This window comes from Marmota marmota, unplaced genomic scaffold (genome assembly GCF_001458135.2).
Source record: "Marmota marmota marmota unplaced genomic scaffold, marMar, whole genome shotgun sequence".
In the NCBI taxonomy this organism is placed as follows: Eukaryota; Metazoa; Chordata; class Mammalia; order Rodentia; family Sciuridae; genus Marmota; species Marmota marmota.
Window position 1 is genome coordinate 7448039 of NW_025999977.1, and position 24061 is coordinate 7472099.

The 24061-nt window shown below is 42.0% G+C and overlaps 1 long non-coding RNA gene across 1 annotated transcript; it reads right to left on the reverse strand.

The window, feature by feature from the left end:
* Window positions 1-54: 54 nt before the first annotated feature.
* Window positions 55-24055, reverse strand: LOC125617157. The gene is made up of 3 exons (XR_007348040.1): window positions 23494-24055; window positions 22344-23243; window positions 55-1424 (listed from the first exon to the last, which is right to left on the reverse strand). It is a non-coding gene; the product is annotated as an uncharacterized LOC125617157 (long non-coding RNA).
* Between the last annotated feature and the right edge of the window lie 6 nt (window positions 24056-24061).

A 24061-nucleotide genomic window follows, 5' to 3' on the forward strand; every position in this document is an offset into this window, starting at 1 on the left:
GGTATATATATATATATATATATATATATATATATATATATATATAGTGTAAGGATGGATGGAAACATACACACAATGGAGACAGAAGACAGACACCTTGAAAGATTAAGAAAGAAACAAAAAGAAACCAGGAGGGACTAGGGGTGCAGCTCAATGGTACAGCATATGCTTAGCATGTGTGAGGCCCTGGGTTCAATCCTAAACAAAGCAGGGGTGGGGTTGGCGGTGGAGGTGGGTGGAGTACAAAGAATTCCAAGAGCTGGAATGTGTGTGGAGACACAGGTGGGTGGGGTGGGAGTGTGTGTTGAGAACTACTGGACCCAGGTGAAGATTAGATGACTATTGTTGGAAGAGATGCTGTCTCTAGCCCTTACCTTGCTGGCATTTGAAAAATGCTAAGATCTGAAACAGATCACCCTTGTAGCCACAGTCCTGCCTAAAGCCTGAGTCAGGTTAACTCACCACAAACCCAAAGAGTCTCGCCATGCTCAGGAGCTCAGGGAATGGGGCTCCAACACCCCTGCCCTTCCTCCAGGCTGCAGCATGAGATGACAATTTGAAAAATGCCTTTGACAGACAAGAGGGTATTTGTGCACTGCTGGGAAAGACTGTGGAGTGTGATTCAGAAAGACCAGGAAGGAGATGAGGCTGCAGAGATAGGGTGTTAGCAGCCTCAAGGCAGCCCAGGGAAGGTCTGGGAAATGCAGAGGAGGAGAGGCTAGAAGCTGGTGGAGGCACGGGGGCTAGTCTGAAAATTCTTTAATAGGGAACAACAGGGGAAGACTTCTTAGGTCTTATTTATCTAACACAGGTTGATGCTGTGCAGTAGGTGGACAGCATCTTCCCACATTTCCTCATCTTTCAAGGAATGCAAAAGTTTCCTTAAAAACTCTCATCCAAGGCTCCTTACCTTGAAAACCAGGACAAGGACAAGTAATTTTTTTTTTTGTACCAGGGATTGAACTCAGGGGCACTCGAACACTGAGCCACATCCCCAGCCCTATCTTGTATTTTATAGAGACAGGATCTCACTGAGTTGCTTAGCACCTCACCGTTGTTGCTCAGGCTGGCTTTGAACTCGCCATCCTCCTGCCTCAGCCTCCCCAGCTGCTGGGATTACAGGCATGTGCCACTGGGCCCTGGCAAGGACAAAGAATTTTAAGAGCTGGCATGTGGTAGAGACATAGGAGGTAAGGGTAGAAATAGTTTGGGGGGGCTTTTGCAAGTCATCCATTGACTAATGAAAGGGGGTTACAAAGCAGGTGGTGAGACTATCTGGATTCTGGTGGAAGTGAATAGCATTCCATTGCCGCCTTGTTTAGAAATATAACTGGCCTCTCAAGATTTCCCTTCAGCATTCCTTATCTCTGTGGCCTTTGTTCTTCTTTAACTGGAGGGCTGGTTTCTTGGAGCAACAAGGTGACCTGCAGAAGGGACAGAGGAAGCAGATCAATCTCTGATCTTGAAAACACCATTCATTCACAGGCAGGGACAGAGGAAGATTGGTCAGTCAATCAAAGGAAGTGGTGTTGAGCTCAACATTCCATGTTTCCAGGAAGTTTTACTCCCTTAGTGTGATGTCTTCCTCCTGTGAACTCAAGGGCAGGCTCCTCTGTTCTAATAACAAACCATCTGATGTGAGTACAGATAACACTTTGTCGTGGTTTAGATATGAGGTGTGCCCCCAAAGCTCATGTGTTAGACAATGTAAGGATTTTCAGAGGTGAAATGATTGGGTTATAAGAGCTTAACCTAATCAGTGGATTAACTCACTGATACAGATTAACTGAATGGTGACTGTAGGCAGGTAGGGTGTGGCTGAAGGAGATAGGTTACTGGGGGTGTCCTTTGGGGTTTATATTTTGTCCCTGGTGAACACAGCTCTCTCTGCTTCCTGGTTTCCATGCCCTGAGCTGCTTTCCTCTGCCACACACTTCTGCCATGATGTTCTGCCTCGCCTTGGGCCTAGAGCAACAAATTCAACCATCTGTGAACTGAGACCTCTGAAACCCTGAGCTCCAAATAAACTTTCCCTCCTCTAAAATTGTTCTTGTCAGCATTTTGGTGATAGGAGCCATAAAAACTGACTAAAACATCTTTATAGTGTTTTAGTTATAAAATATCCCACAACATTTGGGGAGGTCTTTCCCAACCCCAGGCTAGGTCATGTTCTATCTTCTATGTTCCCATAGTACCTGTTCTTCACCTATTGTAATTTTCACCATATTTTATTGTAAATGTTAATTGACTTTTCTCTAGATTGAAATGTTATGAGGGAAAGATATTGTATCCTTGGTACCTAACAGTGCCAAGCTTATAGGAGGCATTTAATATAGGCATAAAATTGAAGGAATAAATGACCATTAACTCCTTTAATCTCCAAAACAATTCTTCTAAGATGGGTGGTATTTTCTCCACTTCATTGATGAGGTGAAGAAGCTGATGAGAGACTGTGGTCCCAGAACAGGTTAGCAAAGGAACTAATTGGGAATGGTACCCAGGTCAGGCTCTTTCTACCATGTTCTACTTGGAACCAAGAAGAAACATCCATTCATTTAATTTATGAAACAGACACTTATGGGTTATCCTCCACATCAGACTCTACTAGATGCTGGGTGGAGGGACATATAAAAAAGGGTAAGATTTGCATTCAGATGCTGGAGACCAAATGCAGGGAAATGGACATACAAATACACAATTGCATTCAGCATGATAAAATCATGGGAGCTTCTCAAAGGAATGTCTAACTCTGGGTGGAGGAAGATCTTAGTAGATTTCATTTGATCTGGGTTTTTTTTTTTTGTTGTTTGTTTGTTTGTTTTGTTTGTTTTTTAAGGGTACAATGCTAGTAACAGGAGAGAGAAGGTTATTAAAGGAAAATGCTAACTTGCCTAGCAGTGCATACCTGTAAGCCCAGCTACTCAGGAGGCTGAGCAGGAGGACTTCAAGTTCAAGGAAAGCCTCAGCAATTCAGTGAGACCCCATCTCAAGATAAAATAAAAAAGGAAAAAGGAATCCAGGTGTGGTGGTACATGCCTATAATCCTAGCAGCTTGGGAGGCTGAAGCAGGAGGATCAAGAGTTCAAAGCCAGCCTCGGCAAAAGTGAGATGCTAAGCAACTCAGTGAGAACCTGTCTCTAAATAAAATACAAAAAAAGGCTGGGGGGTGTGGCTTAGTGGTTGAGTGCACCTGAGTTCAATTTCCAGTATGAAAAAAAAATGGAAAAAGATGGGGATGTAACTCACTGGTAGAACACACCTGTGTTTAATCCTCAGTACTGCTGGGGGTGGGGTGGGAAGGTAAATGCCAATAATGGTTTGTGCCTGAAAAAGCTGTGTCACCTTGCTTCCCCTCTTTGCTGAGGGCTTTCAATTACCTACTCTAGCAGCTGACATCAGGATATGGAAGAATTAGTCGTAAGAGCCCAGGTATGCTTAACTTAAAAGCATCCAAGAGGATGTAGCTTTTAGCAGAGTGCTTGCCTAGCATGTGCAAGACCCTGGGCTCAACTCCCAGCATCACAGAAATAAAGACAGAAAAAAAAAAAAAAAGCAGCCAAAACAAGAGACCCATAGTGCATAGCTGAGTTGCATTATGAAGATCCCTGGAGCTTACCCCCGCCCACAGACAGACTAAAAGGTAGTCTGTGTGAATGGTATGTGTTGTGCTCAAGCAGTGCCCAGCCTTCACCATCACGCACAATGGCCCCAATGCCTCATTTAGATCAATGAACAAAACCTATTTTTGTAACAAGTGAAAGAATGCTGAGGGTTAATTGTCAGTAAAGTAAGGTGCAACTTCTTGTAAGAGAAGATTAGAACCAAAGGAAGACCACTGGTTTATAGGAGTTGTTGCCCCTGAGAATATAATAAAACAGTCACAGTATCGAGAGTCCTTCTCTCATTGAGACAAAACACTTATGGGCAGTCAAGACAAGAAAAGAGGGGATGGGGTTGTAGCTCAGTGATAGAGCGCTTGCCTAGCATATGTGAGGCACTGGGTTTGATCCTCAGCACCACATAGACATAAATAAATAAATAAATAAATAAATAAATAAATAAAGTGTAAAAAGAAAGGAATATGAAGTAGTCTTTTTAAAAAAGACAAGAAAAGATTCTGTGAGCATAATATAGTAGAGCAGGAACTATGAAGAAGAAAACAAAAATTATTATCATAGAAGTTGAAGTGACCTCTCAAGAGGCTGAGGCAAGATAGTCACAAGTTCAAAGCCAGCCTCAGCAATTTATTAAGGCCCTAAGCAACTTAGTGAGACCCTGTCTCAAAATAAAAAATAAAATGTAGAAATTGATAGTGGGGAGATATAACAGGGGTTCACTTGGTGCTTTGAATATCTCCCTTGTGGCTTTGAAACTTACATTTTTTTTTCTTTTTCCCAGTCTTCTTTTTCCTGAACTTCTCCTCCTTTTGGGACAGGAGTCCCCTGTGTTTCTCCTTTGCTAGCAAAGCAATAAACCTTCTTTTTCCTTTTTCTCAAAGCCATATCCTCATTAATGGATTGGCATCGGGGACAAGGACGGAGCTTTTTTTTTTTTTTTTAGAGAGAGAGAGAGAAAATTTTAATATTTTTATTTTTTTTAGTTATAGGCGGACACAACATCTTTGTTTGTATGTGATGCTGAGGATCGAACCTGGGCCGCACGCATGCCAGGTGAGCGCGCTACCGCTTGAGCCACATCCCCAGCCCAAGGACGGAGCTTTTGGCAACATATCTGGCATCCCAGATGAGACCTGAAAGCAGTCCCCCTCCAGCTTTCTTGGGCAGGTTTGCTCTCTGAGTAACTCCACTTCCATGCTGAGGATTCATGTTGAGAGCTGACCTCTGGAGAAATTAGGAGACAGTGTGAGTTTGCCTCAGATCCAACCGGAGGAGCTGTTTCTGTGAGTAAAGGGAGGAACTGAGGGGCCATCCCAGAAGTTCTTTTTTTTTTTTTGCTTCACAGAACTCCCACCTTCTCTCCCTGAACTGCAAAAGTTGCTCCATCAGTTGGTCTACTTTGAGAAAAAGGAAACTGAACTAAGGAAAGTTGTGACAACTTTGGCCATTCACATGATCCCTGCCCTACGCAGGCCTTGTCCAGTCACCTGCCATCTGCCACTGTGGACCTCTGGGCTGCTCTGATGCCGAATGCTCTTAACTATCCTCACCCCTCCTGATAGAGAACAAGGACTTTGGGTTACTTCTCCCAACTTTGCCCCCTTTCAGCAGTAAGTAGCCTGGAGATGTTGTTGCCCACTTTCCATAGAAACGGAATACAGAAATTGTGGGCTGGGGTTGTAGCTCAGTGGTAGAACATTTGCCTCACATGCGTGAGGCCCTGGGTTTGACCCTCAGCACCAAATAAAAGTAAATAAATAGAAATAAAGATAGTGTGACCATCTACAACTAAAAAAAAAAAAAGAATATAGAAATTGACAGTGGGGAAAGGTAATGTGTTCATTTGATACTTTGACTATACAACTTGTGGCTTTGAAACTTAATTTTTTTTCCTTTTTCCCAATCTTCTTTTCCCTAAATTTCTCCACCTTGATCTTCTTCTCCCTGATCTTTTCCTTCCTGATCTCTCCTCCCTAATCTCTTTTTTTCTGGATCACTTCTATAAAAGCCCCTTGTTCCTGCAGATGGGCAGGATCACAGCCTTTGGGACAGGAGTCCCTTGTGTTTCTCCTTTGATAGCAAAGCAATAAGCTTCTTTTTTTTTTCCTTTTTCTAAAAAAAAACCAAACAAACAAACAAACAAAAAAAAAAACCAAAGGGGGTTGGGAGGGGGCTGGGCATGTGGCTTAGTGGTTAAGCATCCCTGGATTCAATCCCTGATACCAAAAAAAAAAGTTAAGTGCTAAGAAATTGTTGGGTAAGAGAATATGGTGATATTTATATTTTAGAAAAGTAATGAGTATGCGTTAGAGGAAGAGGAGACAGAGGGATTGTTTAGGAGGTTAATGTAAAGAAATACCAGTGACAGATGATGAAGCACTGACCTGGGTAATGGGAATGAAGAGGAGGAGAGGGATTCAACTACTTAGGAGACAGAGTCATCAAGATCTGGATGACTAAGTGCACGTAGAGGGTGAGAAAATAGGAAGAGGAGAGGATGATGACTCCTGAGCTTCTGGCTTGGGAAAGTGGCTGGATAATGGTTGGGAGAACTGTGTGTGTGTGTGTGTGTGTGTGTGTGTGTGTAGCTGAAAAGACAGTCAAGCTTTGTAACTGTTGGTGTTGACTGCACTCCACAGGCACAGATATCTAGTAGGGAAGCAGGATATATGTTTGTAATTCAGGAGAAAAGTTCAGGCTGAAGATAGTAATTGAGAGCCATTAATTTAAGTGGGAATGGGCAATGGAATCCAAGGTGACCATACAAGAGGAGGAGACTGACAATGAACTAGGGGAACATCAAGATGTAAGGGCAGGTGGAAGCAGCTGCTCATAAAGAAAACTGAGGGAGCAAACCGTATACTTTATAAACACTATTGGGAGCCATGGATGCTTTAGCCTAGTTGGAGTTGCATCGGTTGTACATAACAACCTGACTATGGGGCGTTAACTAATTTCTTATCCAAAGGAAGGAAGTCTGGGGCTGATGCTCAATGAAGCCATCAAGACTCATGCTACTTCCTGCTGCTTTTGTCCACCCCCCTTTTAATTTTTTTTTCTTTTTGTTGTCGATAGGCCTTTATTTTTTTTATTTATATGTGGTGCTGAGAATCGAACCCAGTGCCTCACATATGCCAGGAAGGTACACTACCACTGAGCCTCAACCCCAGCCTTTGTCCTCCCTTTTTAACAGGAAAAAAAAAAAAAAAAACAATAGTCTTCTGAGAAGTTCCATCCATCAGATTAAAAACTACAACTCACTGGCCAGAATTCAGTATATGGATGTCTTACTGAATGTTTACAAGGCAAAAATGAATTTTTCTTTTTTAACTCATCGTTTTGAAATAATTTTAAACTAAAAAAAAAAAATCTGAAAAAGTAGTACAAAGAATTTCTGTCTTCCCTTCACTCAAACTTTCTGATTACAGGGGCTGGGGCTGGGACTCAGCAGTAGAGCACTTTGCCTAGCATATGTGAGGCACTGGGTTTGATTCTAAGCACTGCATACAAATGAATAAAAGTCTATCAACAACTAAAAAATATTAAAAAATAAAATTAAAAACTTTCTGATTACTTCTGGGCACAGTGGAGCCTATCTGTAATTCCAGTGACTTGTGAGGCAGAATCAAGAGGAACTCAAGTTCAAGGCCAGCCTCAGCAACTTAGTAAGACCCTCAGCAACCTGGCAACACCATGTGTCAAAATTAATAAATAAAAAGGTCATGGAATGTAGCTCAGTGACAAACCAACCCCGGATTCAATCCCCAGTACCCAACAAAAAAGTCTTTCCAATTAACATTCACCATGGTGACTTTATCATTTTCTCTAGCTTTCTCATGCACACATGATGTCCATTTACTTCTAAATAGTTCAATGTGTACTTCCTAAAAATAAGAACTTCCTCTTACATAACCACAGAACAATGATCAAAATCAGAATATTAACATTGATTCAGTGCTATTATTTCATGTACAGCTTTTGCTAATTATCCCACTAATGTTCTTTATAGCAAAGAAAGAATTTTTTTCTGTTCCAGGAACAAATCCAGGATCATATATTACTTTATTTATTTATTTATTTATTGAATTTATATTTTAGTTACTGGGGTTCAAGGGTGCTTTACTGGGGCTGGGGATGTGGCTCAAGCGGTAGCGCACTTGCCTGGCATGCATGCGGCCCAGGTTCGATCTTCAGCACCACATACAAACAAAGATGTTGTGTCCCCTGAAAACTAAAAAAATAAATAAATAAATATTAAAATTCTCTCTTAAAAAAAAAAAGAGTGCTTTACTATTAGATAACATCCCTAGTCCTTTTTAACTTTTTTTTTTTTTTTTTGAGACAGGGCTTCACTAAGCCCTATTTTGTATTTTATTTAGAGTCAGGGTTTCACTGAGTTGCTTAGTACCTTGCTTTTGCTGAGGCTGGCTTTGAACTCCCAATCCTCCTGCCTCAGCCTCCTGAGCAGCTAGGATTACAGGTATGCACTGCTGTGCCTGGCTTTCTTTTTTTTATTGGTACTGGGGATTGAACCTAGGGGTCCTTAAACACTGAGCCAAATCCTCAGCACTTTTAAAATTTTATTTATTTATTTATTTATATTTTAGCTGTTGATGGACCTTTATTTTTTTATGTGTGGTACTGAGAATCAAACCCAGTGGCTCATATATACTAGATAAGCAGCTCTGCCACTGAACCACAACCCCAGCCCCTCCTCAGTACTTTTTAATATTTTATTTAGAGACAGCATCTTCCAGAGTTGCTTAGGGTCTCGCTAAATTGCTGAGACTGGCTTTGAACTCACAATCCTCCTACCTCAGTCTCCCCAAGCTGCTGGGATTACAGTCATGTGCCACCAAGCCTGGCCTTACTTTTTGTCTTTTGAAATGATTTTTTTTAATATTCATTTTTTAGTTGTAGTTGGACATAATACCTTTATTTTATTTATTTATTTTTATGTGGTGCTGAGGATCGAACCCAGGGCCTCGAACATGCTAGGCCAATCCTCTACTGCTGAGCCACAACCCCAGCCCTGAAATGATTATTTTTAAAGGGGTATATTGTTACATTAATAAAACCAGGCTCTGTTAGTAAAGAACAAAAGGAGAAATGAAGATTGTGTAGGCCATCAGCAGCGTCTACTGCCTAGTTTCTCACCAGCCCAGAGGTGGTGGCCTGAATCCAGACTGACAGCCTTGCTTTGTTCTAACAAAACAACTTTGTGCCCACATTCCAAAAAGAGTCCCAAGGCCATTGAATTCTATCCTTTCCTCTACTAGCTGTAATTCTGTATCACATCCAAAGTGAAAGCTCTGAGGGCCAGGTCTCTGTGTCACACAACCCCAAGGTCACCCCCACTCATATTGTAGACTATGAATGATGTGCTAAGGCAGGGGCCAGCCAAGTTTCTCTGTAAAGAATCGGATAGCAAGATATTTGGTTTTTTGGGCCAGACAGTCTCTGCTGACAAGACTCGACTCTGTGGGTACAAGGTGAAAGTGGCAGTAGACAAATGTTAATCAATGGATATGGCTGTGACCCAGTAAAAATGGACACTGACATTGAATTTCATATCATTTTCCTATGTATCATGAAATATTTTTTTTTGTACCAGAGATAGAATCCAGGGTGTTCAACCCCTGAGTCACATATTTTATTTTTTTAAGAGAGAGAGAGAGAATTTTTTAATATTTATTTTTTAGTTTTTGGCGGACACAACATCTTTGTTTGTATGTGGTGCTGAGGATCGAACCCGGGCCGCACGCATTCCAGGCGAGCGCCCTACCACTTGAGCCACATCCCCAGCCCCATGAGTCACATATTTTTATATTTTATTTAGAGACAGGGTCTCGCTGAGTTGCTTACCGCCTTATTGAGGCTGGCTCTGAACTTGTTATCCTCTTGCGCAGGTGTGTGCCACTGCGCCCAGCTCTTATTTTCATTTTCTTAAAACCATTCTTAGTTGGTGGGCTATACAAAAATAAGCAATTGTCTATACAAAAAAAACAGGCAATATGTCCATAGTTACCAGTTCCCACTCTGCTCTGTTTGAGTTGTCATAGGTAATGGACCTGCCTCTCTGCTACCTTACCCTAATCTCCAATCTACAATCCTAGCTGGGCTTCCTCTCCATCTTCTGCCCTCTTCCTTCCTAGGTCTTTTGTTCTGTACTCAGGAACCTTCCTTTATTCAATTCAATTCCTTTCCACTCCTAACTTACAAACTCCTTTCTTACCTAACTTTCCACTCCCAACTTACAAACTCCTTCCTTATCTAATGTATTCCCTAAGGAACCTTCTTCCTCCAGGGGCTTCTAGAAAGGATGCTATTCATTTTCCCAGGTCCCACAACCCACGGGCATGGGAAGTGCTATTGGCATTCTCCACGTTCATTGGCCTGACTTCTACACCTTTACTCTTCCACCCTCCTGCGAAATGCCCTCCCTCCTCTGAAGTTCTTATCTGACTCTTTGAACAGTGGCTAACACCCATTGAGCAATATCCTAACCACCACCAGGAGAAAGGACCATTATTATCCCTGTTTTGCAGAGACACACAGAGAGGTTAAGGTCAGGTGCTAGTAAATGGCAGACCCAGGATTCCAATCCCAGCAGTTCCTGCTTATTCCCCTGATGCTACCCGGCCTCCCCCATGACCACTGGGATAACTAGCTTTCCTCCGAGGCTCTGGATTCCGATACCTTCTGCATCCTTTAGGTATCAGGGCACACTCTACCTGGCTCATGTGAAGAACATTTGGTAGAGACAATTTGTAAAGTGTTTCTTAGCCTCTTTTTAAAAATTGTCATTCACACTAAGGAGAAAATTTTAATTTATATTCAATTTTCCCTCACAAGATTTTGTTGAGTAGGGTTGAGTTTTGGGAAGCCACAGAACATTTTAAGACCTAACATTGTTTTCCCCCTGAAGAACCATTTTTTGTTACCCTGAGAAGGCTTAGTACAGGGAAACCCCCTGGGGCTAGACACTGACATACTACCTCGAGGCCTGAAGTCCAGGGAGGACAGGATTACTGGAAGTGACGTCAGTGAATGAAGAGGGCTGCAGGACAGGACTTTTGACTTCATGTCAAGAGATGGGTGTGGCCAGAATTGACCTCCAGCTCCCAGGACCTAATCCATTCTTCCCACCATGGTGAAGGTCATCTCTCTACCTGGAGACAGTGGGTGTCTCTGGGACAGGGAAATGGGTGGCTGAAAGCAGGCTAGAGGAAGACCTTTTCGGCTTTTGACTGTTGTACAATATGCATGCGACGTCTAATTTTAAAATAAAAAATGTAATTTTAAAAATTGACCTAAAATGCAAATATGGTCATTCTTTCCCATGCTCAAAATGCTTCAGTAGCCCATCTGCCACCAAGTGAAAATCCAAATTTGTTCACATGTCACACAAAGCCTCAGGCATTCTTTAGCCTCATCTCTACCACTATCCAATTCCAACCCTGTGTCAAGGCATGTGAAGTATTGACAAGGGAAGGCACCAACTAAGGAACTTTCTTGCTTTGCTGTCAGCATGCTCATAATGCCATTTTGTGTCAGGTGTCTGTTTTTCATATCTGCTATTTCAGGTTCTGAAATTTCTCCCTTACCTCTTTTTTTCTTTTTTTCCTAGTGAATTCTTCATTCCTTTTTTTTTTTTTTTTTTTTTTTTTTTGGGGGGGNTGAATCATGGGCACTTACCACTGAACCACATCTCAGCATCCCCCATGTGTGCGTGCGCATCACACACACACACACACACACTTATTTTTTTTTTTTTGGCACCAGGGATTGAATTCAGGGGCACTTGACCACTGAGCCATATCCTCAGCCTTATTTTGTATTTCATTGAGCAATTTAGCAAGACTGTCTCAAAATAAAAAATAAAAAAGGACTGGGGATATGGTTCAGTGGTTAAACACCTCTGGGTTCAATTCCCCCACCCCTGTACCAAAAAAAAAAGAAGAAGAAAAAGAAAAAGGGAGAAAGCTGGGTGAGGTGCTGCATGCCTGTAATAACAGCAACAAAGGAGATTGAAATAGGAAGATGGCCTGTTGGAGGCCAGCCTCATCAGTTTAATGAGATCCTGTCTCCAAATAAAAAGACCTAGGGGTGTAGCTCAGTGGTAGAGAGCTTGCTTAAAGGAAGCCTTGGATTTAATCTCCCTCTACTACTGAAAAAAAAAATCCAGTTAAAATAACCTCTCCCAACTTCTGTAAGAAGACCTGATGACCTTCTTTGTTTCACCCCTGTGGAGGATAGTGATTAAGAATACTATATTCTGATGCCAGACCATGTGATTTTAGATACTAGATTTGTCACGTACCAATTGGTAACCTTGGGCACAGGACTTAACCTCTGTACTTTGGTTTCCTTTCTTGTAAAACAGGGATTCCAAAAATTCCTATCTTGGGAGAACATTCATTCATTGAATATTTGCTGAGTATTTATTTTAATATATTAAAACAGACTGAAATTCCTGCCCTGGTAGAACTCAGATTAGATTTCAGGGTATAAGTCTTCATTAAGTTTGTTCTGGGACAAAATTAGCCACTTATTTTGTAAGTAAAATGTTACTGGATCCTAGCCACACCCTTTATCTGCTTGTTGTCTAGGGCTGCTTTTGTCCTACCAAGGTCAAGGTGACTGATTGAGACATAGGCCATATGGCCTGCAGAACTGAAAATATTTACTATTCAGCCCTTTAAGAAAATGTTGAGTGCCCCCTGCCCTAGTAAGATTAAGTGGGTTCATCCATGCAAACATGTAAAGTGCCTAAAAACATTGACTGGTAAGCACTCAGCAGATGCCAGCTTTAATTTCACCCCAAACCTTTAATGTCAGCCTTATCACAGGGTCTTAATAACATTTTGAATGAATAAATGAATAAACAGAGAGGTAAAGAGAAGCCAGGAGTCACTCTGGAAGTCACACAGAAGAAAGAGTTTCAATAAGGTGGAAGTGGTCAGCTATGTAAGTGAAACATCGAGCACTGAAGAAAGATTGTCAGATTTGGCAATCAGATGAAATGACATGACCACGGAGCAGCTGTGGGAAGTGGTGAGGACAGGAGCTGGACTGTGGTGAGTTTAGCTGGGAATTGAAATGAGAAAGGAGACCTGGGAAAGTTAGAGACTGGACAGCTACGTGACGGCAAGTATCACCATACACAACACGTTTGGCCTCCTACCTGAATTTTTAAAAATCTGCTTACCCCAAATATCAGGTTTGTTGAAATACTGGGATAACTAACGAATTTTCCATTTATGTTAGAGCTGTTTGGTGTTGGGTAAAACTTCAAAGTGAAAATTCAAGTCAAGAACTAGCCGGCAAAATGGGATGCAGAACTTTCAAGCCCATCATTAAGATTTATGATGATGATAAAGCAGGTGATATTGTTGATGATGATAAAGTAGTTTTTTCTGTGTGTGTGTGATCTTAATCCTAATGTGACTTTTTATTTTGGTACTAGAGATTGAACTCAGGGGTGCTCTACCACTGAGCTACATCTCCAGACATTTAGATATTTTATTTTGAGACAGACACTCAATAAATTGCTCAGGCAGGCCTTGAACTTGTGATCTTCCCCTGGCATCTGACTCAGATCCAGCTACTCATGGGACCCCATCTCCCTGACCACAGACCCCCAAGTCCCAAGCTATGTCAGTAAAATTCCTTTTTTTTTTTTTGGTACTGGGAATTGAACCCACGGGCTCTTAATCACTGAGCTACACCCCCAGGTTTTCACTTTTTTATTTTTTTTAATATTTATTTTTTAGTTGTAATTGGACACAATACCTTTATTTATTCATTTTTATGTGGTGCTGAGGATCGAACCCAGGGCCCCATACTTGCTAGGTGAGTGCTCTACTACCAAGCCACAACCCCAGTCCTACTTTTTTTTTATTTTGAAGCAGGGTCTCACTGTTTTAGGGACTCAATAAATTACTGGGGCTGGCTTTGAACTCCAGATCCTCCTGCCTCAGCCTTCCAATTTGCTGGGTGTGTGCGACTGCCCTCTACTCAGTGATAAGTTCTCCACCAAAACACTCTTAGTGCAATTGGGAACAAAAGCCACTCTCCCTGTGGCAGAAAGCTGTGAGGTCCAAGCTGTCGGCAGCCATGTTTCCTGCCGTGTGGAGGAGGCCAGTCTATGGTGAGGAAGAAGGAAGTTGACACAGAGTAGGAGAAAAGAGGGCCACAGGGTCCTGAGGGCTTTCAGGTACCTTGTTGCAGATGTCCCTAAGGTCCAGCTTTGTCCTCAGCCTTTGGGTAGGTTGGCATTTCAAACTTTCTTTGGAATCCTGCTTTCAATTTTGTTTTTAATTAAATGTCCTCTTCTTTCAACCTTGCTTTCCTTATTATGTAGATCTTCTTAAATTCCCCATAGTGTGATTCTAATCAATGTGAAATAAGAATTTCAATGGCGACAACAGTGAAAATCTCCCTATTGGGAATAAGCCTGAAGTAGTGGTGCCTGTCTGAAATTCCAGCAACTTGTGAGGCTGAGGCAGGAAGATCGCAATTTGGAGGCCAGCCTCAGCAACTTAGCAAGGCCCTAAGCAACTTATACAAAGGACTGGGGATGTAGCTCAGTGGTTAAATGGGTTAAGTGTCCCTTATCCCTGGTACCAAAAAACTTTAGGGGCTGGGGATGTGGCTCAAGTGGTAGCGTGCTCGCCTGGCATGCGTGCGGCCCGGGTTCGATCCTCCAGCACCACATACAAGAAAACGAAGATGTTGTATCCGCCGATAACTAAAAAATAAATATTAAAAAAAATTAAAAAAAAAAAAAAACTTTAAAGACTATATAAGCATGCTGTAGGTATAGCTAGCTCAGTGGTACAGGGCTTTCCTAGAATGCATAAGGCCTGGTGTTCAATCCCCAGTACCACAAACAAACAAAAAAACTGTATAAGCATATTTTTTTTGTTCATTCTGTAAACATTTTCTGAACACTCTGTATGTACTAGATTCTGATAAATATGTGGGTATAGACCTTAATTTGATCATTCTTTTCTCTACTACTTTTAGAAATATGATTTAATTGGTGAAGAAAGCTAATTAAGCAAATAGGTTCAATATTTATTATAGATGCTAAGGTAGAAATTTAGATGGGTTACATGGGGGCACCAAGAATAAAATAATTACGTAAAACTATTTCTCCATTTTTCAAGAGCTTTATACATATGTGACATTAAATCAAAAAATAGTATCAACTCATACTTTCTCAAAAACATGTAAAAGACATTTAAGATTTTGGACTCATGCATATTTTCACAAGGTTGTTTGCTTTTTTGTTTTGTGGTACTAGGGATTGAACTCAGGGCTTCCTGAATGCTGGGCAAGCATTCTTCCACTCTGCTATATCCCCAGCTCTTCCACTGAGGATTTTTTTTTGGGGGGATGGGGGGTTACTGGGAGTTGGACCCAGGGTGTTTTACCACTGACCTATATCCTTAGCCATCTTTGTTTTTTATTTTGAGATGGGGTCTTGCTAGATTGCTAAGGGCCTCACTAAGTTGCTGAGACTGGCCTTGAAATTACAATCCTCCAGCTTCAGCCCCCCAAGTTGCTGTGATCATGGGTGCACCACAGTGCCCAGCTCCACGGTTTTTTTGTTTGTGTTTTTTTAAAGAGAGAGTGTGAGAGAGAGAGAGAGAAAATTTTTTAATATTTATTTTTTAGTTTTCGGCGGACACAACATCTTTGTTTGTATGTGGTGCTGAGGATCTAACCTGGGCCGCACGATACGGCTTGAGCCATATCCCCAGCCCTCCACTGAGTTTTTTAACGGGACTTCAGAAGGGAATGCTTAGGGCTCTGCATGGTGACATAGGTCTGTAATTCCAGCAGATCAGGAGGTTGAGGCAGGAGGATTATGAGTTCAAAGCCAGCTACAGCAAATTAGCAAGGCCCTAAACAACTTAGTGAGATCCTATCTACATAAAATACAAAAAAGGGTTGGGGATGTGGCTCTGTGGTCAAGTGCCCCTGAGTTCAATCCCTGGTACCAAAAAAAAAAAAAAGGTTTAATATGATCCATATCATAATATATGCTATATTTTATTAAAAATGCATATCTAAATAGAAAAATCTATAAAGGTACATACATAAAATATTATCAGGGTTATATCTGGGTGGTAGGATTACTGGGATATTATTTTCTTCTCTATACTTTTTTTTAGGGGTTGTTGGGGATTAAAAAAAAGAAAGAAAGAAAGGAAAAGAAACCCATCTACACCTAAACCAAGAATTTGCTGAGAAGGGGATACCATTATCATGATTGCCCCAGATCAGCAGTGTCCAGTAGACATTAACCTGTGCCAAGGAGTGCAAGCCGTATGCATATTGGAATCAGTTTTGGAAAGCTAAAAGCACATCTTCATTTCTCCTTCCTGAATGAATTACAACCTTGGCCGGCAACATTGCCTCCCACTGGCATAACTGCAAGTGCAGGCCAAGGGTGTTGCCAGCACTACAGCAACAAAGGTACCTTGGTTCTAGAATCTGGACTTGGAGCTCCTGAGTGGTGGTTCCCGGATATGACCCTTACTCTGTGTGGTCTGAATTGAGTCACTTTGCTTATCTAGGCCCATTTCCTCATTTTAAAACAGGTAGTTCCTTAATATCCTCTTGAACTTTAGTACTCTCTACCACTTTACATTACTGTGGTAATGGGACCTGCCCAGCCTGTTATCTGACACTAGTAAGCCCAAAGACCTTGGGCAGGGTCAATGACAAGTCATTCAGGACAATTTCTCTGATGTCATGGAACAAAATGCACATTTGTTTATTTTATTTAGCAGTACTAGGGATTAAACTCAGGGGTGCTCTACCACTGAGCTACATCCCCAGTCCTTTTTATTTTATTTTTAGAAAGGGTCTCACCAAGTTGCTGAGGATGGCCAGAAATTGGGGTTCTTCCTGTCTCAGCCTCTGCAGACATTGGGATTATAGGCATGTGCCACAGTGCCTGGGAAAATGCACTTTTAGAGAGAGGAAAAAAATTTGAGCACGTGGTTTGCCATTCATTTACTCAGTATTACAGAGTGCTTACTGTGTGCCAGAGTGACAGGACTGAAGAAGGCAGGAGAGGATATGGTCTCTGTACTGCCCTCAGTGATAGAAACCAGTTGGAAGAAAATATAGATAAGCAGATAAGCAATTACCAAAAGGTCTGCAGAGGGCTCAGATAAAGGAAGGAGAGGGTATAGCACCTAGCCCAGCTAAGGGGAAGTGAGAGCAGCTTTCCAGGAAGTGATACTCAAATGAGAACAGAAGGAATGGTACTTGTTTCTGTCTTCTGATGCTATGGAAAGTGACCTACAGGGCATCTCATGTTAAACTTTATCTGCTTTTCTAGTCTGATTCATTGTTTTTCTATTCCTTTCTCCAATGCACTTACCCAGTTTTCTGTACAACCTGGAATCTGGTGGGAGGACCAGGGTCCTCAGTAACGTTGCATCCATCTGCATCCATTGGTAAACTCAAGTTTTGCATCAGTAAACTGTCACCTCCACCATCTCCAGCACCGTCACCTCTACCACTACCACTCCCAACTCCACTGTGCTACCATTAGAAAAGCGTACTGAGACTTATTTTAACTAATTGTCAAACTGTCTAAAATCCAAGTTGATATAATGAACAAATTAAGGGATGATTATTTGCTTTCCAAATTATTCAATCTAGAGCAACTTTAAATAATTAGACTTCCCCAGTGTTTTTTAAAATGTGCTTTGGTTTACAAACATTTTAATTGCCCAGATCTCTTTGGGAACATATCTACTTCAAGAAGTCAGGCATATCAGAGACAGGATTTTCATGCTGAGAGAAGTGCAAGCATTACAAGTTCATAAGGCCTCTTTCTTTATTCATTGAACTAATCGAGCGTTTTGTAGCATGCACACATCTGAACATTAAGCAGTTTAGTTGGCCATAAATCAGTAATTATGAAGGTAGAAGTTCACTGCATCAGGACCACTCATATAAAAATAGTATGCCTATGTAAATATATAGGTATCATATTTTTATCATATATTCATCTTTTGTAATGTAAATGTTTTCATAAATATGTAGTATATTTATGTTTTCTTTTTTTTAATTTTAATATTTATTTTTTTTTAGTTTTCGGCATACAAACATCTTTGTTTGTATGTGGTGCTGAGGATCGAACCCGGGCCGCATGCATGCCAGGCATGCTACCACTTGAGCCACATCCCCAGCCCTTATGTGTTTTCATTAGTACACTATTTTACAAATGTCCTGTAGATTGTGAAATTTAGGTTAGGGATTGAAGTATATTATAAAAATGACTACAAATTCTTCTCATCTTTTTGTTTTTTTTAATGCAGTGCTGAGGATCGAACCCAGTGCCTAACACATTCTAGGTGAGCACTCTACCACTGAGCCACAACCCCAGCCCCTAATCATTGCATTAAAAAAAATCTTATTAGTTCTAATCAGTTATACATTTTTTTTTTTTTTGGTAGTACTGAGGACTGAACCCAGGGCCTCATATATGCTAGGCAAGTGCTCTATCACTAAGCTGTATCCATTGCCCTTTCTATTTTTTTATTTTGAGACATGGTTTCACTAAATTGCCCAGGTTGGCCTCAAACTTGTGGTCCTCTTGACTCAGCCTCCCCAAGTAGCTGATATTGTAGGTGTGCATCACCACACTGGCTAAATTCCTTTCATCTTGTGTGCATATCATTTGCAATATGACTTTACATGCTTTTCATGGAGGAGGGGAGTCTATTTTTTACTCCTTGACTCTGATTCTGGGTTGGCCACGTGACTTTCTTAGGTATGAGTTCAGGATTGTCAAGATGACAGAGTCAGGATATAAGAAAGGTGCTGCTGGAGGACAAGAGGAGGAGAGGAGTCATGTCCGTGTTTAGGATGAATCCCATTACAGTGACAACACCGGCCACTGAGGACTTATCACCATGACAAACTCCTAACACAGGTTAGGTATTTTAAAATGACTGATGGGGCTAAAGTGGGCAGTGTTCTAGGTTTCCTAAAGTAACTGATGGGGGTGAGGATTAGACATATTCAAATCAGGTATTATAAGGTAACCAATGGGAGCACGGGGTAAGGTATTCAATTTGGTCAGTATAGGGAAGAGAATGCCTTACAGCTTAGTGTATAAGACACTGATTTCCAGACACTAGGGTCTTGAGCCTTTCTCTTGCTTGGCTCATTCCACTCTACCTAACAGAATGCTATCCTCACTTTCAATAAATCTGTACTTTGCCTGTTACTTGTGTGTGTCATGCTCAATTCTTTGTTGGAGGACAGAATGAACCTGGAGCCAAACTGGACACTCCAAGGATAATAACTTCTTTGGCTAATGGGATATTAACAAATAGATGCAAGCAGAGACTTAAAAAAAAAAAAAGCATACATATTGGGGTTTGACTTCTTGATAACCTGATAACCCTTCCATACCACCATGTGATTCCACTTGAGTTGGCTTGCTAGAAGATAACAACAGATCATGTGGAGCAGAGATGAACTAGCCCAGCTCAAGCCATACTAGATCAATCAGCTTGACAATCATCACATCTGCCAATGAGGCCATCCCCATTTGGTCCCAGCTGAACCTGTCCAGGCCACAAAATCACAACAAACTGACACACCAAAGACTCATAAGAAAGAGTAAAATATTTGTCCTCTTTTTTTTTTTGTTTTGTTTTGTTTTGGTACTGGGGATTGAACCCCTGGCCTCATGCCTGTTAGACAAGCACCCTTCCACTTAGTCCTTCTTATTTATTTTGAGACAGGGTTGCTTGCCCAAGCTGGCCTTTTGGGATTCTCCTGTCTTAATCTCTGAGTAGCTGGGATTATAGACTAGTGCCAATACCCCTGGCAAATGTTTGTCATTTTAAGCCATAATATTTATTGAAATGGTTTGCTATAGCAAAATTGAACTGATACAAGGAACATATTTTATTTTCCTTTTTTAATCTTTATCCATTCCAAAAAAGACATTTTGTTTGGGCTGGGAAAATAGCTCAGTTGTATGAGGTCAGGGTTCAATTCCCAGTATCACCACCCCACCAAAAAAAAAAAAAAAAAAAAGATATTTGGTTTACTGCACCCACAGTTGCCACAAACATATGGTCTATCACTTCTTCCAATCCTAAAAGCTCTGATTCTCTTATATTATTAAGCTCAGCTGTTGCTTTTATGGAATAAAGGAGATAGAGAGTAAAGGTAAAAACCAGACATGATATAAACAGTGAAAGGAATACTCAGGCGGCTGAGGCAGGAAGGATCGGATCACAAGTTCAAGGCCAGCCTGGGTGACACAGTGAGGCCATGTCTAAAAAAACAAAAAAGTAACAGAGTTGGAGATGTGACTTAAAATGAAGATGGCAGGATACTCTGACTAAAATGATAAACCATTGCAACCCATAAATTGTTGATTAACTCCAAAGAAAAAAATTGTTCTATTAAATCAGAATCTTTGTGAAACTCCCTGGCACTGACCCCAGATGGCCCTGTGTTAAATTGCAAACCCACATTCTAAAATTCCCTTTCTATTAGATTCTTTAGTTTCCTCAATCTTTCTTGCTATTCAAGGTATGTTTTTCTATTTTGGTAGGTAAAAATTTTTTTGTCTATAAGCGACAGAAGCCTGAGTCAACCTAGCTCAAGGAAAAAAAAAAGAAAAAAATGAATGTAGCCAGGAGTGATGACTCACACCTGTAATCCCAGTGGCCTGGGAGGCTGTGGCAGGAGTTCAAAGCCAGCCTCAGCAACTTCAAATCAAGGCCCTAAACGACTTATCGAGACCCTGTCTCAAAACAAAATCTAAAAACAAGGGCTGGGGATGGGTTCAATCCCTAGTACACGCACCACCCTGCCCCCCGCCCCCAAGAAAATGGATGTATTAGATTTTGCATCTTTTTTTGGTACTGAGGATTGAATCTAGGGGTATTCTACCGCTGAGTTACATCCTCCCCAGTCCTTTTTTTTTTTTTTCCCCTTAATTTCGTACCAGAGATTGAACTCATGGTTGCTTAATCCCTGAGCCACATCCCTAGCCTTTTCTATTTTGAGACTAAGTTGCTTAGGGCCTCATTAAGTTGCTGAGGCTGGCTTTGAACCTGCAATCCTCCTGCCTCAGCCTCCAGAATTACTGGGATTACCAGTGTGCACTACCACACCTATCCTTATTTTTTGAGATAGAGTCTCACCAAGTTGCTGAGGCAAACCTTAGATTTGATATGCTCCAGTCTAGAATAGCTAGGATTATAAGCATGGGCCACAGCATCTGGCTTATATTTTGCATTTTAAAAGTCCAGATCATCCCTAAACTTCCAACCCAATTGAATCCAGCTGCTATAATCATAGCCCCAGGGGATGGTCTCCCCATCTCCATATCTGAGTTCTGTTTTCTTTGGTCTTGGCCCATCTGTATCCCTCAATCCCTGACCTATTTTCTGGATCTCAGATTTGAGTAGTAGCAACTGCCTGTTGTGTGTCTCCATCTTGAGTGCCCAAGCCCTCCTCCTCACCAATTGCCCTAATCATGTTAAAGGCACCAGGAGGCACCAAATTTTCTAAGTCAGAAACTTGGAAATTATCCCAGACCTCTTCATTAGTCCTAATATCTAATAGATCAAAAGGCCAAGTCATTTCTACCCCATTTGTGTCTTTGGAATTGGTTATCTCTCTCCATGGCCACTGCCACTGTGCTTTGTCATATACTGTTATTCCTGTCATGGAAGAAGAAAATTTCTTCCTAACTAATCTTTCGCTTGGCTCCCAAAAAACCATACCTGAAGTAATAAATTTATTAAAAGTGTAACATCTGAGTCTAGCATTTCCTACATAAAAAGTTTGGCTGTGTGACTTGCAATGTTCTACAAATTTGGGATACAAGCCTGATCCCGTTTGGGGATTTTTCCAGCTGATCACTTGAATGCCCAGCTCCCCATGTGACAGATAGTCTACTATTTTAGGTGGGTTTCCCTAGAAACAGCCTGAGCTGGGATACGCATTAGTTGTTATTTAGGAACTTCACTGTTGCCTGTCACTGGGCTGTGGTTAGGCCCATTCTAAGGCACCCTGCCTGGTTTGGCCACTTAATACAGTATTTTGAGGAAGGAGATTGAAATTGATGTCTTTCCTCCCAAGAGGCCCAGGGCTCCTCATGCAAATTGTTTAACCCAGTGACAAGCTCTACCTACCTGGGGTCTCAGAGTGAGGCTTGATCCAGTTACAAAACTGTCTTTCATGCCAGGGGTCAAAAACTCAAATGCCTCTAGGAGCCTGAAGCTGGAGCAGCAGCTACTTAGCAACAATCGGTTACTACCAAGCAGGAATTTGGCACTCACAGTTGCCAGGATCTTTCATTTCTCCCCCCATCAGGAGGAACCACAAATCTTGAGTTTTATATAAAATATTCTAGTTTTAAACTGTCAGCTTTATTTTTAAAAAAGCAGGCAAAACCAAACTTGTCTAGGGCCTTATCTGGTTTATGAGCTGTCAGTTTTTGAATCTGATTTGATTCCCTAATCCCGGAACAATGGATGCCCACTTGCCCTACATTTGCATAACTATAGAGGCCACAGCAATGATCTGTGACTGAATAAAGATCAGCTGTGAACCTACTACAAAAGGTTCACGACTTCAAAAAAAAACCTAACCTCCTTTAGTGTGGGCTGTCTGGCCTTCCAGACCCAGCTCTTCGCCTTCTCCCCTTTCTGTTACCTCTTTCCTCTAGTTCCTAATACCAGCTCACATCTCAGGGCCTTTGTGTTCACTGGGCTTTTTGTCCTGGAGACCCCTCTTCCAGTTATCCATGGGCAATCCAGCCATAATGCCATCCTTCAAGATTTGGTCAGGCCTTGTGTGGTCTTGCACACCTGTAATCCCAGCTACCGGAGTCTGAGGCAGAAGGTTCCAGGCAACAAGTTCCAGGCCTACCTCAAAATAAAAATAAATAATAATAAAAAAAAATTAAAAGGGCTGGACATGTAGTTCAGTGCCCTGGGTTCAATCTCCAGTACAGTCTTCCTGCAATTTCTGCTGTCTCTTTTGTTTACCCCAATCTTTAGTTACTCTACTGTCCTCTTGTGTTCTTCACATGCTTGTGACCCCACCTGACACAGTCCCTACAGGCCAGAAACCTCAAACTTCCTTCACCTTGGTATCTCCCTGGCCTTATAGAGTACCTAGCACCTTAAATGGAAATTGGAGGACTGGGGTACCCAATATAAAAAATAATGATCTTGACCATTGCATTTCACAGGATGGAAATCCATTAAAAAAGTAAATTAAAAAAAACTTGACAACCTGAAATGAAGTTGCGTGTTTAGCAGGAGAAAAACCCTCCGCATACTTTAATTTTTAAATTGATCATGTGTGAAATAGAAAGAGTACGTTTTTAAATTCAAGCTTTGACGTAACTGAGGCTTCTGATAAAGAGTTCTAGAACTAGCATGGTACAGTTACTCTCACTGGCTTTTGAGAATCTCACGGGCCCCAGGGTTCTCTTAAAATCAGCGGAGGACGGGGCTGGGGTTTGCAGTTCCAAGGGGTGGGCAGGAGTGGTGGTGGGTAGGAAGCAGCTCCTCCAGATGAAACAGCACTTTTTACAGGAGCAGTGGCCTGCGGCAGGAGGGAGAGCAGCCACGGAGGAAAGACCCTTTTGCATAATCCATTCTTAAATTGACTGAGGCTTGTACAGTTGTAAACTGAAACTCCAGAGGCAAACCTCCGAGTGGTTACATTTTCTTAAAAAGAATGTTTCCTTCCCAGCCCTGTCAATTATTTCTTACTTTCTGTCCCCACCCCAACGCGCGCGCACACACCCAACTTTTGGTGGGGCCGCTGCGTCAACATTGAGCCTCTCTCCTACCTGAAGCGAAGACCTCAGGACACGGCAGGGCTGGCGTTTCATTCATAATACATGAACTCAGGGGAGGAGCGAGGCGGGGGCTGGGGCCTTTCATCTCAGCTATTTTAAATCCCGGCATTGCAGCCGAAAGGGAAAATGACCTGGGAGTGAACGGCACCGGGATGAAGCATTGCACGATAACGGTACAACCGAGCGCATCAGCAGCCCGCCCGCTGGCTATTTATACCGCGCAGATTATGCAATCGAGCTCCAGCCATTCATACCCAACAGGGACGCCGCGCGCCCGGCGGTGGCGGGTGGGGGAGGGCACATTCCCGGGTGCCGGGTCAGTTTCTAAGTTTGCATCATCCCCTTCATTACCAGAGTAGCTTGGGTTTCCATTGCTGCCAGCGGGAAACCGTCTTGGGGGAGACAGCTGGGCTACAAACTCACTTGGCACACACTGGCACACACGACTGCCTATTTAAACCAACAATAAAGGCAGCAGAGCGCCCGAGGCGCGGCCAGGCAGGGCGCAGGGCTGGGTCGGGGCAGACCGGAAGGAACTGATAAACCAAGCGCTAATGAC